This window comes from Nicotiana tabacum, chromosome 8, assembly GCF_000715075.1.
Source record: "Nicotiana tabacum cultivar K326 chromosome 8, ASM71507v2, whole genome shotgun sequence".
NCBI classification, from domain to species: Eukaryota; Viridiplantae; Streptophyta; class Magnoliopsida; order Solanales; family Solanaceae; genus Nicotiana; species Nicotiana tabacum.
Window position 1 is genome coordinate 145,804,535 of NC_134087.1, and position 19,092 is coordinate 145,823,626.

Below are 19,092 nucleotides of genomic sequence, written 5' to 3' on the forward strand. Positions count from 1 at the left end.
CAAACCCTGCAGACAAGAACATTAAGTCAGTTTTCGGGAATACTTTTACACATTTTTTATTCAAAACCTAAGCAAAAGAGAGCATCATGTAGGCAAAAATCCATAGTTATCAATGCACTCCCACTTCTACTCCAGTATCTCAATTTTCTGAAGTAAACCACTCGGACTCTAATACTCATATGTGGCCTGCTGGCAATTCAAACACCAAGCAACATATGCAACAATGGTCTTCTTCATCCTCCCCCACCAATAATGCTGCTTCAAATCACGATACACCTTCATAGCACTTGGGTGAATAGAATACTGCAAACTGTGATCCTCCTCGAGAATCAACTCCGTCAAACCATCCATATTAGGAACACAAATCTGGCCCTGAAGCCGTCACGCACCTTCATCACCAATAGTCACCTCCTTAGAACCACCTCGATGCACCATGTCCTTACGGATAAGAAAATAGGGATCGTCATGTTGATGAGCCTAATGCGGTCAAACAAGAACGATTGAGATACAACACAAGCAAGGACTCTGCTAGGCTCTGAAATATCCAATCTCACAAATTTGTTGGCCAAAGATTGAACATCCATAACCAAAGGCCTCTCTGCAACTGGAATAAATGCTAAACTCCCTATACTCTCTGCCTTTATGCTCAAGGTGTCAGCCACTACATTTGCCTTCCTCCGATGATAAATAATAGTGATATCATAGTCCTTCAATAACTTCAACCACCTCAGCTACCTCAAGTTCAAATCCTTTTTCTTGAATAGATATTGAAGACTTCGATGCTCCTTATACACGTCATAACACACACCATATAAGTAATGCCTCCAAATCTTGAGCGTGTGTACAATAGATGCGAACTCTAAGTCATGCACTAGATAGTTCTTCTCATAGGGCTTCAACTGGCACGATGTGTAGGCAATCACCCTAATGTCCTGCATCAACACACACCCAATGCCAACCCGTGAAGCATCACAATAGAACGTATTTGACCCCAATCCAAAAGACAAAACCAACATTGGAGTTGTAGTCAAAGTAGTCTTGAGCTTCTGAAAGCTCTCCTCATACTCATCCGACCACCTGAACAAAGTTCCCTTCTAATTCAACTTAGTAAATAAGGTTGCAATAGATGAAAATCCCTCTATGAAGCAATAGTAGCAGCTAGCCAAACCCAAAAAGCTCCTAATCTCTGTAGTGATAGGCCAACTCTGAATCGCCTCAATGTTCTTCGGGTCTAATTTTATCCCATCACTAGAAACTGCATGAACCAAAAATGCTACTAAGTCCAACCAAAACCTGCACTTGGAGAACTTAGCATATAGTTTCTTCTCCTTCAAAGTCTAAAGCATAGTCCTCAAATGTTGCTCGTGCTCCTCCATACTAAGGGAATACACCAATATATCATCAATGAACATAATGACAAAAGAATCTAAATAGGGTTGGAACACAATGTTTTATCAAATGCATGAAAGTTGTTGGGGCATTAGTCAATTCAAACAACATCACCAAAATTCATAATAACCATAATGAGTCTTGAAAGTCGTCTTAGAGATGTCCAAATCCCTAATATTCAACTGGTGATACCCCGGTCTCAAGTCAATATTTAAGAACACCCTAGCACCTTGAAGCCGATAAAATAAATCATCAATGCGTAATAGTGGATACTTGTTCTTGATGTTAACCTTGTTCAACTATCGGTAGTCAATACATATTCTCACATAACCATCCTTTTTTCCTTAACTAATGACACTGGTGCACCCCAAGGTAGCACACTAGGCCTGATGAACCCCTTGTCCAGCAACTCCTGTAGAGCTATACGATACGGTAGAATAAAAATAGGTCGAGTACTTGGATCCAAATCAATGCTGAAATTGATATCCCATGCTTGGTAGGTCTGCAGGAAATACATTCGAAAACTCCCTCACTACTGGAACTAACTCAATAGTAGGAGTATTAGCATTAATATCTCTAACAAAAGCTGGATACACCAAACATCATTTCTTAACCATCCATTGAGCCTTAAAGAATGAGATAACTAAGCTAGGAGTGAAACCAAGAGAACCCTTCCACTCCATCCTCAACAACCCACGCATCACCAACGTCACGATCATAGCATGACAATTAAGTATAGCATGGTACAGAGATAGCCAATCCATATCCAAAATACACTAGTTCCAAATGACATAACGAACCTATTCCAACTCCCTGAACCACAATCTGAACTCAATAACATCGAAGTCAACTCCCTGTCAAACCTATGAACTTTCTGAACCTTCAAGTTGCAACCTTTCGCCAAATAGTGCCAAAACCTTCTAGAAACATCCAAATGAAAATTCGGGCATGCTCAAGTCTAAATTCACATCACAAACCATCATACTAAGTAATAGAATGTCAAGACTAGTTGTATAATCACCAGTAGTAACCACACAAGACTAATACACATGATCTACCACAATAGAATACCCAACCGGTATAGACACATGGACATGGGTAGCAAGCTAATAACGTGGCATATCCAGAAAAAAACAAAGTATAATGACACATATGAATAAGTAGGACAAGGATCAAACAAATCCTGAAGCATCTCTGTGGAACATAGAAATAATACCTGTAATAACAACATCAGGAGCAACAACCTCGGTCCTCCCTGGAAATGCATAGCATTTGGCCAGTGCCCAACTGGACTGAGCTCCCCTCTAGGATGACCAAGCCTTGAATGACCTCCCGCCCTCCCCCTTGATATGGCTGAACAATTGGTGTATCAACTAGAGCATGAATCATAGTTTGTTCTCCATGCTGCCTTGAACCTCTATAAAGATGGGGGCAAAATTTCTAGATGTTCCCAGATTTCCACACTCACAACAGCCTCTAGCTAAAAATAACTGTGGAGCCTGAGCTAAACCTTGTGAACTAGAATACCTACCAAAAAAGCATGTTAATGATGAACCCTAAAAAGATGGAGCGCGGTGAGAACTTTGTGCTGGAAGTGCACTTAATGATGACTACACAGAAGATCCCCGACTAGGCATTGGTGAATGATAAACTGGCCTGCTAGAATGGCCTCTCCCGAATTGACCTCGACCACCAGATAAAGCACCACTGAAGCTACCTGAATATTGGGACCTCTTGTCCCTACCCTGCATCATCTCTCTAGTCTCGATGCGGATGCACTCTACACCATGGGTTATCTTTACCACCTAGTGAAATAAAGTCCCAATCTCGGTCTCTCTAGCCATAGCAAGCCGAATACTAGGGTGAAGACCTTCAATGAACCTCCCCAATCTCTCCTTCTCAGTGGGAATCAAAATAGTAGCATGATGGGACAGCTTTGTAAACCTCATCTCAGACTCAGTAACTAACATTTGACCTTGCTGAAGGTACTCAAATTCCTCCTCAGCTCCTCTCTCCTGGTGCATGGCACAAAATACTCCACAAAGGCCCTAGAGCAATGAGCCCATGTAAGAGGAGATTATCCTGCTGGTCTGCCCAGCTCATAAACCTGCCACCACCTCTTGGCTAGACCCTTCATTTAGAAAGTAGTAAAGTTAACCCTATTGGACTCAACTAGTCCCAAATTGCGCATAATATCATGACAATGATTCAAGAATCCCTAAGCATCCTCTAAAGGTGTACTAGTGAAGTGAGGAGGATGCAACTTCATGAAGTTATCCAATCTCTTCAGCTCATCGTTTGACATCGCAGGCCTATCCTCAGGTTGCGCGATAATAGTAGGCTGAACTTCCCCAGCTAGTAACACTCCAAGGGTCTGATAACCATGTGCCACCTACTCTGAGGTATGAGTAGCTGGAGTTTATGCTCCGCCCCTTACCTAGAAAGTAGCTTGTACAGTAGGAAATTCTTCGGCCTAAGCTAAACTCACGAATAAGCCCACCATACGGATCAAAGAATCCTGAATAGCTGGTGAAACAAGTAAGATATGGGGAGCCTAAGCTGGTCCCACCGGCTCCACATATCATGAACCTGCTCCTCAACAGGAGCTATTTGTGGCTCCATGGTAGCTGCTTGAGCATGGGCCCTAACTATAAAGCGTGCTCCACCCCTACGTCTGCCTCGGCTACGGCCTATCACGGCTATCATGCCCATCCTCAAGGCGCACGACCGATGCTCAACTGAGTCAACCTGGTCGAGCAAGCCTATTAGACCTTTCCTACCCGACTCGTTCATGATCCAAAGGGGACACATTACCATTAGTTAAATAGGAAAGAGATCGTATATATAAACATTGATAGTTCATTTTACATTATATATGTTACACCATAGTTAAGTTCCCAAAATTACATACAGTTTACAATTTAGTGGGACAAGAGTTTAAAATACAACACAGTCTAGTGACCCATCCGACACCCATACATATCCCACACAAACATCTATGGAGCCTCTAATGATACAAAAGATAGTTATGATAATACCAGCAACAAGGCCCCGGCTATACCTTGAAATATGGTAATTTATAACAAAATATATACTACATGACCCCTGGAGAAAGGTGGCTCACCAAGACTGCTGAGAGGAGGGTGCACCGCTACCTGTGATCGACACTGTCTGCTACTGAACTACCTACATCCATTCAAAGATGTAGCACCCCCGGCAAAAGGGATGTTAGTACTGTCGAATAGTACTAGTATGCATACATTAAACACCGTCTCCTTAGAAAAATCAATAATACAAGAAGAAGTAATCAAAAATTAATGAAAAACTGTAGATAACACCACAACATCAAATAAAGGATCACATAAGTGTTCAAGTAATATTTCTATAGATCTAACTTGGGCCATTATTTGCATTGCCACCTCATTATTCACAATACCACCGTACCCTTATACGGGGTACGATCACGACCCAATCGGCTAGGTCATCTCCTTGGAGACATTCCTCCACAATCTTAATTCTCATTTCAATTCCGGTTCAATTGCCAGCACAATACCACCATGTGTGCGGCATGGTATCCGATCATGGCCTGATTGGCTAGGCCGTCTCACTCAAGACATTTCTATTTTCCATCAATCATCTCATTTCATATTTTTCCCTTATATATTTCAGTTTCTTCGGCACTAGTGGCCACAATTATTATATCACACTTGGCACATGGTTGCATTTCATAATTCGAGTCTTTTTCCATATATCACATTATTATCAATTTCGCCAACAAGCCTTTCAATTCAAGATATTAAGTACATACACAGAAGAATTTATGAATCATGGACATATAGAGGCTTTCACATACTTTGATAATTTAACACATACTCCAAGTCTTTAACACATCATCAAGTGACAAGATAGCATAATGGGAGCATTCAAATACATTTTTACACATAGATTCTTACAACATAAACACTATGGAATACCATCTTCTATATTAATCAAGGTTGTGACTTACATCAATTGTATGGACACCATGGGTGTTCAATTTCTAAGAAAAAAGGGAGGGGGGGGGGTTAGCCATACATACCTCAATAGAGCTTTTTATTACATTCTACAATAAATCCCGGGACCCTTAGCACCTTCAATCTATTTTAGAAATGTCACAAGTTGATTCAAGAGTTAGAAGGATGGTCGATACTTTAGCCCATTTGTGCGCATTATCAAGCACCAGGCGTGCATTATGTTTTTAAGACCTTTTGGTGAAACATTTAATCAACCCATACCCCATACTTTACCATTTTTAGCTCATATTCATCCTAGATTCCTTTAACACCCATGCATGCAAAATAAATAAACCTCAAGCCTATGAACTATCTTGTTAATTACCCCTTTTTAGAAGAATTTCAAAATTATGAACTGGGCATAGATTCTTACCTTTAAGGAGAAGACTTGGGGGACTTTACTTGACAATTCTTCAAGGTTTAAATAAGAATTTGTGGAGCAATTTTGATTAAGGACACTTCCTCCCTCTTAGACCCTCTTTCTCACTCTAGAAGTACCAGGAAATAGTCTTAAAATTAGCAATTGCATAAGCTATAACGACATGGGTTCGGGTTTAAAATTTAAATATGGAGCCCCGACACGGATATGTGGCCGGATATCTAGCCACATAATGGTTATGCGGCCCGTGAAGTGACCACAAAAATAGCCCTCAGAGGCGTGAGTTGTTTGCCCAGGTCTGCGACCAGTATGTGGTCCGCATACCTGTTCTGCGGTCGCATAATGCACTGCAGAACCTCCCCTCACAAAAGCCCAAGAACGATTATGCGATCAATATGCAGCCCGCAAAGTGATTATGCGATTGCATAATTGGCCGCATAATTGGCCTCAAAATTGGCGAAGTTTTCTGTCTCACACTGCAGCCAATATGCGGCCCGCAAAGTGATCATGCGACCGCATAATGGGCCGCAGAAATACATTCTTCTGCGAACATTTTCCTTTAACTTTTTAATGCACAGTTCAATCCAAAATGTCCGAATTATAACATGTAAATCTAACTTGGCACCACTAAATCTCGAGTTTTTAGGTAAAAATCGCACTGGGCCTTACAGCGGCTCTGCCCTGGGATACCGACGCCTGCTCAGCTACACCCAACGATCGTATCCTCACCATCTGTAAGAGAATAGAAGAGCAAGGATTCAAACTTAGGGATAAACAAATCTGCACGATAAGAATTGAAAGAAAGTGAAGTTTCCTAAAAGCCCTGTAGCCTCTTGAAGATAAGTATAGACATCTCAGTACCATCGGCAAGACTCTACTAGACTTTCTCATGACCTGTGAGACCTTAGAAGTCTAGTGCTCTAATACCAACTTGTCACGGCCCAAAAATCCACCGGAGCTGTGATGGCGCCTAACATCTAGGCAAGCCAATAATCAATAAGCAGAATAACATAAGAATTTAAATCAATAAGCAAAAACAAACTTAAATAATAGTAATAAATAGTCTTAACAGCGGAATAACATAAGTAGTTGCAGTCAATAGCAATAATACAACTAAAAACTATCCCACGTCCAGGTGTCATCGAGTACATAAGCTCTATAGAATTTAAATACAGAGTCTAAATCCAAAATATAGTACTATCTGAAAGATGGAACACTAATAATATGAACTTAGAGAAAAAGTTACCCAAGGCCTGCGAACGGAATAACACCTACCTTATAATCTCCAAAACAGGTACTGATGCCACTCTCTAGCAATCACCCATGTCAGAAGCACCTAGATTTGCACATAAAATGCAGAGTGTAGTATGAATACAATTGACCCCATGTAATCAACATGTAACAAGTCTAACCCCACGCCGAAAGCAGTGACGAGCTTGGCAAGGTCCAAACATTTTCAATAGCCAATAACAACAATAATGGTATAATAACGGCAAAATGAAAAGTATCTCAACTAATAAAATTCAGTCTTTTCACAATAAGAGGAGAAATAAACATAGTTTTCAAGAGTAACATTGAAGGCATAAATTCTTCCACAAAAATAATCCAAACATAATTTTATCAATTTAACTGTGATCCAAGTTCTAATCATCAAATAGAGACATCAAGTACAAATTAGCATGAGAAAAGAAACACAATCATATACATTCATAACAAATATACATGCCAAAAGCAACAATATCATAGTTAAATAATCAAATATACCAAATCTCCACACATGTAAAGTGCCTAGTACAAATACCTTAAAATCATCATGCACAACCATGCTCAACATTGTACAGGAGCCAGACATAATTCCCTTACCAAGCACATATATGACCCGTATGCCTGAACCCACAGGTTAATACAAGATTTCGAAGGGGCGGTCCTAAGCTAAGCGCTGATTCGATCTAAGTCAACAATCAAAATCACTTAAGCCCAATATATGGCCTGGCGCACGCGTCACCTCACAATCAAACCACTCAACCCAATGTAGGGCCTGTGCACACGTCATCTTACTATCAATATCAAATCGACTCTATGGCCCAATATCAGTCAACAAGCACTCAAGTCTCAAATGCTCACATCTCACACTACTTAGCTCAACTCGTGCCACACGTATAAGGACACCAACAAAATATGAGATAACATATAAAGAGTGCACAGAGACAGAGATATAGCATACAAAAATAATATCAAAATTGGGGATATGACTACAATTGAGGCAAACAGCTCAACATAGAAAAAATAGCCATATCATTTCTCAAACAGGTAAGCACATACCCTAGATATAATTCCTAGCATGAATAAAGCCCATGTAGTTGTACAAGTGGATAGAAACACGATAACATAGAGATATGTTAGCAAAACAAGGCACATAATAGCCTTAAGTCTATCCGGATCATGAATAACGATGATGTATGCATTTACACTCATCACCTTGCACATGTGTCACCCTAACATATCTCAAATATCATAGCCAATGGGAAAATTACCCTCAAACCAAGTTTAGACAAGTTACTAGGCTTGAAGCGTGTGAATGAATACTCCAAAAATACCTTCCCATGCGAATCGACCTCCAAACGATATGAATCTAGTCAAATAACACACTACGGTGTAAAATAAGGCTAAAGAAAACAATATCAAGGCATAAAGGCTCGATCTTTAATCAATAACACAAAGTCAACCAAAAAGACAATCCGGTCTGCACCTTGAAAACCTACAAAAGCCGCAAATTCTGATCACCCATTCCAACATGAGTCAAAATATATGTGTTTCATCCAAATTCGACTCTGAATCGGGATTCAAATCTCGCTTATTCATTCTCCAAAATTCTCACAAAACCCAAATTTTCTCCTTTAGATTTCATCAACCAAAAGTCAAAATCAAGGATAAAATAACGAATAATAATCAAATCTAAGTTAAGGATATTTACCCAATCCAAGTGAGTGAAAATCGCCTCAAAAATCGCCCAAATCTGAGCTCCCATATCAAAATATTACAAAATGAAGCCAAACCCTTGATTATAATAATCTGCCCAGTGGTTTCACTTCTGCAACCACATATGCCGCTTCTACGGCGTAACTTCTGAGATAAAAGACCCACTTCTACGAGTTTCACTAAGGTCCCGACTACTCGCACCTGCAGAGCAAAACTCTGCTTCTGCGATCCCGCAAGTGCGACCAACCACTGCTTCTGTGAAATTCCTAGTTCTACTTGCCTTCGCTTTTGCAATCCAATCTTTGCATCTGTGGTCTCGTAGACGCGCCAATTCTTCACATCTGTGGACTCTCTTGCCCCCAGCTAAACTCACACTTGCAATCACATGTCCACTGTGGACTCGCACCTGTGCAACAAACCTCGCAGGTGCGAAATACCAGTACCAAAACAACCAACCAACCTCAAATTTATTCGAAACACACCTAAGCCTACCTAGACCCCGTCCAATTATACCAACAAGTCCTAATATATCACCAAAACCTTTCCAATGGCTCCAAATACCATAATTAACATTAAAACCAGGTATCGTCGATCAAGATCAACCTCTTATGTTCATAAACTTCCAACTTCACACCAAGCGAGTTTGATTCAAGCCTAACCAATCTGGAATTAACCTAAACTTTGAACACAAGTTTTAAATAATAAAATGGACCTATTTCAGTTTTCAGAACAACAATCTGAACCTGATAGCCTCAAATTCAATTCCTGGTCAAACTTATGAATTTTTCAGACATTCAAATTTTTAACTTTCGACAATTATAGCCAAATCAACCTAGGAACCTCCAAATTCAAATTAGAACATATTCCTAAGTCTAAAATCTATCACAAGAACCTATTGGAATCATCAAAACACATATCCAAGGTCGTTTACTCAAACTTAAAGCCTTGGTTAACTCTTATAACGTAAGCTTTCAAAATGAGACTAAGTGTCTCAATATACTCCAAACCTTCCTAAAACCAATCCCAACCATCCCGCAAATCACCCAATATTAAACACACATATGGAGAATATCAAATAGGGAAGCGGTACTAAAATACAAAAAATAATCGACAGAGTCATTACAGTTTGAGCTTTACTTGATGTTAAATCCATATTTGCAAGGTTGCTTCCCGTGATATCATCTAAAATTTATACTATATTATTCATGCTTCAAAGGACTCATTACAGTGATGTGCACCCAAGTTAATTTGTTTGAGATGTTCACCTGTTGGAGTCATAAGAATGATTTTACTCTGATATTTGAATGAGGATTAATAGCAAAAATATTATGTGGGAGTGGTTTAGTCTTTAGGAGTTGAGAGGCGAGGTAATATGTGAATGGATTAATGGGATAGTGAGTGGCACTTATTATGTTTTGATCAACCATATATTTATTTATTGTTATTTTATATTTTCTATTCTTGTATGATCTTAATCTTTACTTTTCCTTATTAATACGAATATTTTGATCTGATTTGCTTGAAAATGGGCCGTGGGAGTTGGAGATGACCAGCGGATGATTAAATTTTTCTTACATATTTTAGGACTGAGCTTGGTTAAAGTAATTAAAAAAATGTTAAAGAGCATGAGCATGAGCATGAAATTGAATTTCCTTTTATTTAGTTTTTCTTTTATTTTTCTTTTTGTTATTTTTTTATTGTTTTGAACGCTAAGTGTATGCTTAGGTCGTCCACACTTGGTTAGGACACATTAGGGTTGGTATTTATTTCCGAATTGAGGCAAGAAGTTGTCTTCTTTAGTTTATTATCAGAAGAATGCCCTACGTAGTTTGTAAAAAAAAATTATCACGGGAATGTCCCAAAAAATGTGTAAATAAAGGCTAAATGCATATGACATTGAGGAGGCATAATATATGAATTTTAGTATTCTTATTTTTCTTGCTATCTTTTTTATTTAGGTGGGGACAACCTCGAACATATTTTGTGTTTTTTTGGTTGTCTGTGTTAACCTTAATTATAATACTTTTTAAAGCCAACTAGATCAACTACGCAACCTTATTTTCAAGGAACTTGGGGAGAGCCTAATACCTTCTTCTCGAGTCCAATAAACTCCCTTACCTAGCATCTTCTTTTGCAAACCAATTTTTGAGTCAAATGTGTTTAAAAAAATGTTGTTTTAAAAATAGTGACATGACACACCAAAATTCAATGTCAAGTGGCGACTCCGAAAAATCCTTTTGAAGCACGATATTTTATCATCTTTAAAATCTAAAATACTTTCGCTCTTTAAAAATACTTTTATCTTTTTAAGAAGGTATAAAAAAGGGGTGTGATAATACATACATCCTTAGGGATGGAGATCTTAATACAGATTGATATGATTTTGACATATTTGGACATTGTGAGTGGATTGTTATTGTTATGGAATGATGACTATTGTTGTACAGATTATGATATTGATATGTTATGGCACGATGCATTTTCGTGTGGCGCTGTGATATAGATCCATCCCTCCGGAAACAGGCGATTACCCATGTTATATTGGGCCATGTGAGCACAGGTGATATGTGTATCATGTTGGAGCAAGTGGGACGTGCTGGATTATGTTGGAGCACATGGGATATGCTGATATTGATTATGTATAAGTCTTAAGCTTGCATGATCATCCTAGATTTAGAAGCATTCAAATAGGTGCTACCTGATGCATATCATGTCCATATACGAATATCAAAATTGAATTTTACTTTGGTTATCTTATTTTGATAAATATGCTTATCTTATCTCTGATTTGTATACCTTGTTGATTTTTCTTGATTAATTTTTGTAATTTCAAGCTATTATCAATTGTTTAGGTCAAAACCCGAATCAAATCAAACCAAATTAATAATTTTTTTATTATATTTGGTTTAATTAATTAAAAATTCATTAAACAAGTTTGGTTTTAGTATTAACCAAAAATTGATCCATGCCACTTCATAGGTTCATATAGTATTTTGGGACCTACGGGTATAGTTGTGTCACGACCCGAATTTCCCACCCTCGTGAGTCGTGATGGCGCCTACTAATGAGAGCTAGGCAAGTCAACCCTTAACTACCTTTTTTATTAACAAATTTTTTTTTTTTAATTACCAGTGATAACATGAAAACAACGGAATTAAATAAATAAGCAGAAGACAACAATTTTTATAACTCAAGACTACGTCTATTACAACTTTCAAAACCTCAATACCTAAAACATGGTGTCACAGTGTCACAGACTGTCTAAGAGTCACTACAAACAAGGCCTGAAGAAAATACAATAAACTATTTCTTAATGAAAGAAATGAAATAGGGAATAGAGATAGATGGAGACGCCAGGGCCCGCGAATGCCTGCAGGTCTACCTGCTGGTCGCCGGGTGGACTGAAGGAAGCCCTCCAACTACTGTCTGTAAGCTGCTCCGGGATCTGCACATAGTGCAGAGTGTAGTATCAGCACAACCGACCCCATGTGCTGGTAAGTGTCTAGCCTAACCTCGGCGAAGTAGTGACGAGGCTAGGACCAGACTACCAAATAAACCTGTGCAATTTAAATATATACAGCGGAAAGAAAAATGCAGAAATAACCTGTAAATGTGGGAAGGGGAAAAACATGTTGTGGGGGAAATAACGGTTCCGAATAGAAAGCATCAAGTAAGGAAAGTAACAACATAACTAGAATATCATCAAGAATCAGAAATCAACAATTTTCACGGCATCACCCTTCGTGCTTTTACTCTCGTCCTCACCAAATCAATCATATAATAACAATGTGCACGGCATCACCCTTCGTGCTTTACACTCTTTCCTCACAATAACAAATAATGCATGGCATCACCTTTCGTGCTTTTACTTTCTTTCCTCACCATATAATCAATGATAATCAGTACGGAGTGGTACATCGTACGGCACGACATCACCCTTCGTGCTTTACACTCTTTCCTCACAACAGCAAACAATGCACGGCATCACCCTTCGTGCTTTAACGCTCTTCCTCACCCAAACAACAATCACAAACAAAGGGGCAAGGGAGTAAACAAATAATAATGAAAATCCCGGTAAGGGAACACAATTAAACAGTTAAAATCCCGGCAAGGGAACAATATCAATAATCTCAGGATCCCGGCAAGGGAGATAATTAAAAAAGCAACAAACATCCCGGCAAGGGAGCAATTTAATAACTCTTTCTCTTTCTTTCACTTTTACTTCTTAACTCACTTTACCACTTGGGCCAACGCTCCAAAGGGTTAAATCATTTCATATACTTTCACACTTGGTAATATAACTCGAGCCAATGCTCCTCGAAGTTCAAAGGTCACAATTTCTTTCACAAGCTTTTCACAAAATATAGAAATCATCACTAAGGCATGAAAAACACAACAAAATTAGGATATTCACAATGTAAAGACTCACGGTCATGCTAGACACCAACGTATAGATACTCGTCACCATGCCTATACGTCGTACTCAACAATTATCACATAGCAAATAGGACTTAACTCCTAATCCCGCAAGTTAAGGTTAGACCAAACACTTACCTCAAACTTCCACGGCCAAGTTAATCCTCAGTTACCGCTTTTCCTCTCGAATTCAGCTCCAAATCAATTGTATCTATACATGAATGACTTCATAACATCAACAAATGCTAAATAATTCGAATCCATTGCCTAATTATAGCTTTTCCATCATTCATTCCAAAAATCCAAAAATCGACCCTGGGCCCGCTTGGTCAAAACACGAGGTTCGGATCAAAATCAAATCACCCATTTATCCACGAGCCAGAATATATAATTTGTTTTCAAATCTGATCACAAAACGAGGTCTAAATCAAGAAAAATCAAAAAGCCCTAACTCTACCCAAATCCCTAATTTTCTACCCTTAATCATATGTTTTAGGCCTAGAAATTCATTAGATGTTGAGGAAAATGGAAGAAAACGAGGTGGAGATTACTTACCCAAGAAGTTTTGGTGAAAAAAAGTGCTTCAAGGATCGTCTTGGAGCTTTGGAGAAGAAGAAGTTTTGTAAAATTTTGAGAAATCCCGTTTGCATTCTGTTTTTGAAACTTAAAATAACTTGGTGATTTAAAGCTACGCGTTCGCGACAGACCTCTCGCGTCCGCGATGGGTCAGGCCTTTTGGCCTTCGCATTCGCGTCAAGGGGCTCGCGATCGCAAAGCTACAGCTTCTCGACCCCTCACATCCGCGTGCGAACGAACGCGTTTGCGATGAACAAATTGGGTGGCCCTCCCCTGAACCCTACACGTTCGTGAAGGTAGGGCCGCGTTCGCGAAGGGTTTCCCCCCTCAGCTTCGCGTTCGCGTCCTAAAGCTCGCGTTTTCAATGAAGAAACTGGGCACCTGGGATCTTTGCCTTACGTGTTCGCGAGTGGGACCATGCGAACGCGAAGAACAAATTCCTTGTGCACTGACTGTAGAAAACCTGCAACTTTTAAAAGGCTAAAAATATTCCGAAACACTCCCGAGCCCTCGGGGCTCCTAACCAAACACATGTACTAACTCAACAACATCATATGAACTTATCTGTGCGATCAAATTGCCTAAATAACCTCAAAAACAATGAATCAAACCTCAAAATCAAGAATTTTTCCAAAAACTTCATCAAGTTTCAAATTTAGGATTTCACGTCCGAAACACGTCAAACGACTTCCAATTTTAACCAAACTTTACAGGAAGGACTTAAAACATATATAAGACCTGTACCGGGCACCAGAACCAAAATACTGACCCGATATCATCGTTTTCTAATCAAATTTTATTTCCAATTTTCTTAAACATTTTATGAAAACAATCTTTACTTAAAAATTCATTTCTCGGGCTCGGGACCTCGGAATTCGATTTCGGACATATGCCCACGTCCCATATTTTCCTACGGACCCTTCGGGACCGTCAAATCATGGGTCCAGGTCCGTTTGCCCAAAATGTTGACCAAAGTCAATCTTATTTATTTTAACATCAAAACTTAGCATTTTTCACAGAATTTCATATTTAAGCTTTCCGGCTACACGCCCGTGATGACCCTAAATGAGATTTTCAAGGCCTCGGAAACACAAAATGCAATTAATAGCAAGTGATGACCCTTTGGGTCGTCACATTCTCCACCTCTAAAATAATCATTCGTTCTCGAACGGACAGAAGAAAAAAGTACCTGAGTTGGGGAAAATATGAGGATAACGGCTTCGCATATCGGACTCCCAGGTCGATGCCTCAGGAGGCTGACCTCTCCACTGAACACGAACAGAAGGAAAACTCTTCGACCTCAACTAATGAACCTGTCGGTCTAGAATAGCCACCAGCTCCTCCTCATAAGACAAGTCCTTGTCCAACTGGACAGTGCTGAAATCTAACACGTGGGATGGATCGCCGTGATATTTCCGGAGCATGGACAGATGAAAAACTGGATGCACGGCTGATAAGCTCGGCGAAAATGCAAGTCTATAAGACACCTCCCCCACTCGATCAAGAATCTCAAGCGGACTAATGAACCTAGGGCTAAGCTTGCCCTTCTTCCCAAATCTCATCACGCCCTTCATAGGCGACACTTGGAGCAATACCCGCTCACCAACCATAAAAGCCACATCTCAAACCTTACGATCTGCATAGCTCTTTTGCCTAGACTAAGTTGTACGAAGCCTATCCGGAATGATCCTGACCTTGTCCAAGGCCTCCTGAACCAGATCCGTACCCAACAACGGAGCCTCTCCCGGCTCAAATCATCCAACCGGAGATCGACACCGCCTACCATATAAAGCCTCATAAGGAGCCATCTTGATACTCGACTGGTAGCTGTTGTTGTAGGCAAACTCTGCTAAAGGCAAGAACTGATCCCACGAACCTCCAAAGTCAATAACACAAGCTCGGAGCATATCCTCCAATATCTGAATAGTCCGCTCGGACTGCCCGTCTGTCTGAGGATGAAATGTTGTATCAACTCAACCTGGGTGCCCAACTCTCGCTGAACTGCTCTCCAGAAACGCGAGGTAAACTGCGTATCTCGGTCGAAAATGATAGACACAAGCACACCATGAAGACGAACAATATCCCGAATATAGATCTCACCTAACCTCTTGGATAAATAGGAGACTGCCACAGGAATGAAATGTGCTGACTTGGTTAGCCTATCAACAATGACGCATACTGCGTCGAACTTCTTCTGAGTCAGCGGAAGTCTAGTAACGAAGTCCATAGTGATCCGCTCCCACTTCCACTCGGGAAGCTCATCCTCTGAAATAATCCACCAGGCCTCTGATGCTCATACTTAACCTGCTGACAATTCAAACACTGAGCCACATGTGCAACAATATCCTTCTTCATTCTACGCCACCAATAATGTTGCCGCAAATCCTGATACATCTTCGCGGCGCCCGGATGGATACAGTACCAGGAACTATGGGCCTCCTCTAAAATCAACTCCCGAAGCCCATCCACATTAGGCACACAAACTCGGCCCTGCAATCTCAAAACTCCATCAGCATCTAAGGTAACCTGCTTGGCACCTCCACGCTGCACCGTGTCTCTAAGGACACAAAAATGGGGATCATCAAACTGCCGATCACGGATGCTCCAATAATGAAGAACGAGCGACCGTGCAAGCTAATACTCGACTAGGCTCAGAAATATCCAACCTCACAAATCGATTGGCCAAAGCCTAAACATCCAGAGCAAACGGCCTCTCACCGACTGGAATATAAGCAAGACTGCCCATACTAGCTGACTTCCTACTCAAAGCATCGGCCACCACATTGGCCTTTCCCGGGTGATATAAGATAGTGATATCATAATCCTTAAACAACTCCAACCACCTCCTCTGCCTCAAATTCAACTCCTTTTGCTTGAACAAATACTGAAGACTCTTGTGATCAGTGAACACCTCACATGCCACGCCATACAGATAATGCCTTCAAATCTTCAATGCGTGAACAATGGCTGCCAACTCTAACTCATGCACCGGGATAGCTCTTCTCATGAATCTTCAACTACCGTGAAGCATAGACAATGACCTTGCCATCCTGCATCAACACTGCACCAAGCCCAATGCGAGATGCATCATAATAAATGGTATAAGGCCCTGAACCTGTGGGCAAAACTAACACCGGTGCCGTAGTCAGAGCTGTCTTGAGTCTCTGAAAGCTCACCTCACACTCGTCTGACCATCTGAACTGGGCACCCTTCTGGGTCAACCTGGTCATCGGGGCTACGATAGATGAGAACCCATCCACGAACCGACGATAGTAGCCTGCCAATCCCAAAAAACTCCAAATCTCTGTAGCTGATGCTGGTCTAGGCCAGTTCTTGACTGCCTCAATCTTCTTCGGGTCAACCTGAATATGTTCTGCTGATACGACATAACCCAAGAATGCAACTGAACTCAACCAGAACTCACACTTCGAGAACTTTGCATGTAGCTGACTATCCTTCAAAGTCAGAAGAACCACTCTGAGATGCTGCTCGTGCTCCTCCTGGCTGCGGGAATATATTAGAATATCATCAATGAAGACTATCACGAATGAGTCCAAATAAGGCCTGAACACTCGGTTCATCAAATCCATAAAAGTTGTTGGGGCATTTGTCAACCAGAATGACATAACCAAGAACTCATAATGCCCCTACCGAGTGCGGAATGTTGTCTTAGGGACATCGGATACCCTAATCCTAAACTGATGGTAGCCAGATCTCAAGTCAATATTTGAAAATACCTTGGCACCCTGAAGCTGATCTAACAAATCATCAATCCTTGACAGTGGATACTTATCTTGATGGTGACCTTGTTCAACTGCCGGTAATCAATGCATATTCTCATCGAACCATCCTTTTTCTTAACAAACAACACCGGCGCACCCCAAGGCGAAACGCTGGGTCTAATGAAACACTTCTCAAGCAAGTCTTGCAACTGCTCCTTCAACTCTTTCAACTCTAGCGGGGCCATGCGATATGGAGGAATAAAAATGGGCTGAGTGCCCAGAGCCAGATCGATGCAGATATTAATATCCCTGTCGGGTGGCATCCCTAGCAGGTCTGAAGGGAAAACCTCAGAAAAAATTCACGAACCACGGGCACAGAATCAATAGAGGGAACCGCAGCACTGGAATCACGAACATAAGCCAAACAGGCCAAACACCCCTTCTCGACCATACACCGAGCCTTCACATATGAAATAACATTGCGGGTAGAATGACTAAGAGTCCCTCTCTACTCTAAGCGGGGCAAATCCGGTAAGGCTAAGGTCATAGTCTTGGCATGCCAGTCCAAGATAGCGTGGTAAGGTAATAACCAGTCCATCCCCAATATAACATCGAAATCGACCATGTCTAGAAGCAACAAATCCCCACGAGTTTCAAGACCCCCAATCACCTCAATACAAGAACGATGGACTCGATTGACCATAATAGAATTACCCACCGATGTAGACACATAAACAAGAATACTTAATGAATCACTAGGCATGACCAGGTACGGTGCAAAATAAGATGACACATACAAATACGTAGACCCTGGATAAAAAACACTGAAACATCTCTATCACAAATCAGAATGGTACCTATAATGATTGCATCTGAAGCCTCAGCCTCGGGCCTAGCTGGAAGGGCATAACATCGGGGCTGGGCCCCACCACCCTGAACTACCTCTCTGGGACGGCCTGCTACTGGCTGACCTCCACCTCTAGCGGCTTGATCTGGGCCCACCGGAACTACTGGGGCTGGAACCTCCTCCTCAAAATCAACCTAAGGCTCCGCCATTGGTGCTGCTGCTCGGGGCTGAGCTCTGCCCATACCTCAGCCTCTAGCATGGCCTCAACCTCGCCCTCTTCCCCTAGTGGAAGTTGCTGCTGGGGGCTCAGGCTGCTGAGCGGTAGATGAGGAAGCATGTGTTCTCGCCATCTGCGAAGGAATAGATTGGAAATCCAATTAGCATTGAGAAACAAATCCGCACGACAAGAAGGAACCAATGTGAAAGTTTTCCTAACTCTGTAGCCTCTGGGGGATAAATACGGACGTCTCTGTACCGATCCCTCAGACTCTACTAAGCTTGTCTGTGAATTGTGAGACCAATGTAACCTAGAGCTCTGATACCAACTTATCATAACCCGGATTTTCCACCCTCGGGATTCATGATGGTGCCTACTAATGAGAGCTAGGCAATCCAACCCTTAACTACCTTTTTCATTAATAATTTTTTTTTAATTACCAGCGATAACATGAAAACAGCAGAATTAAATAAATAAGCGGAAGGCAACAATTTTTATAACTCAAGACTACGTCT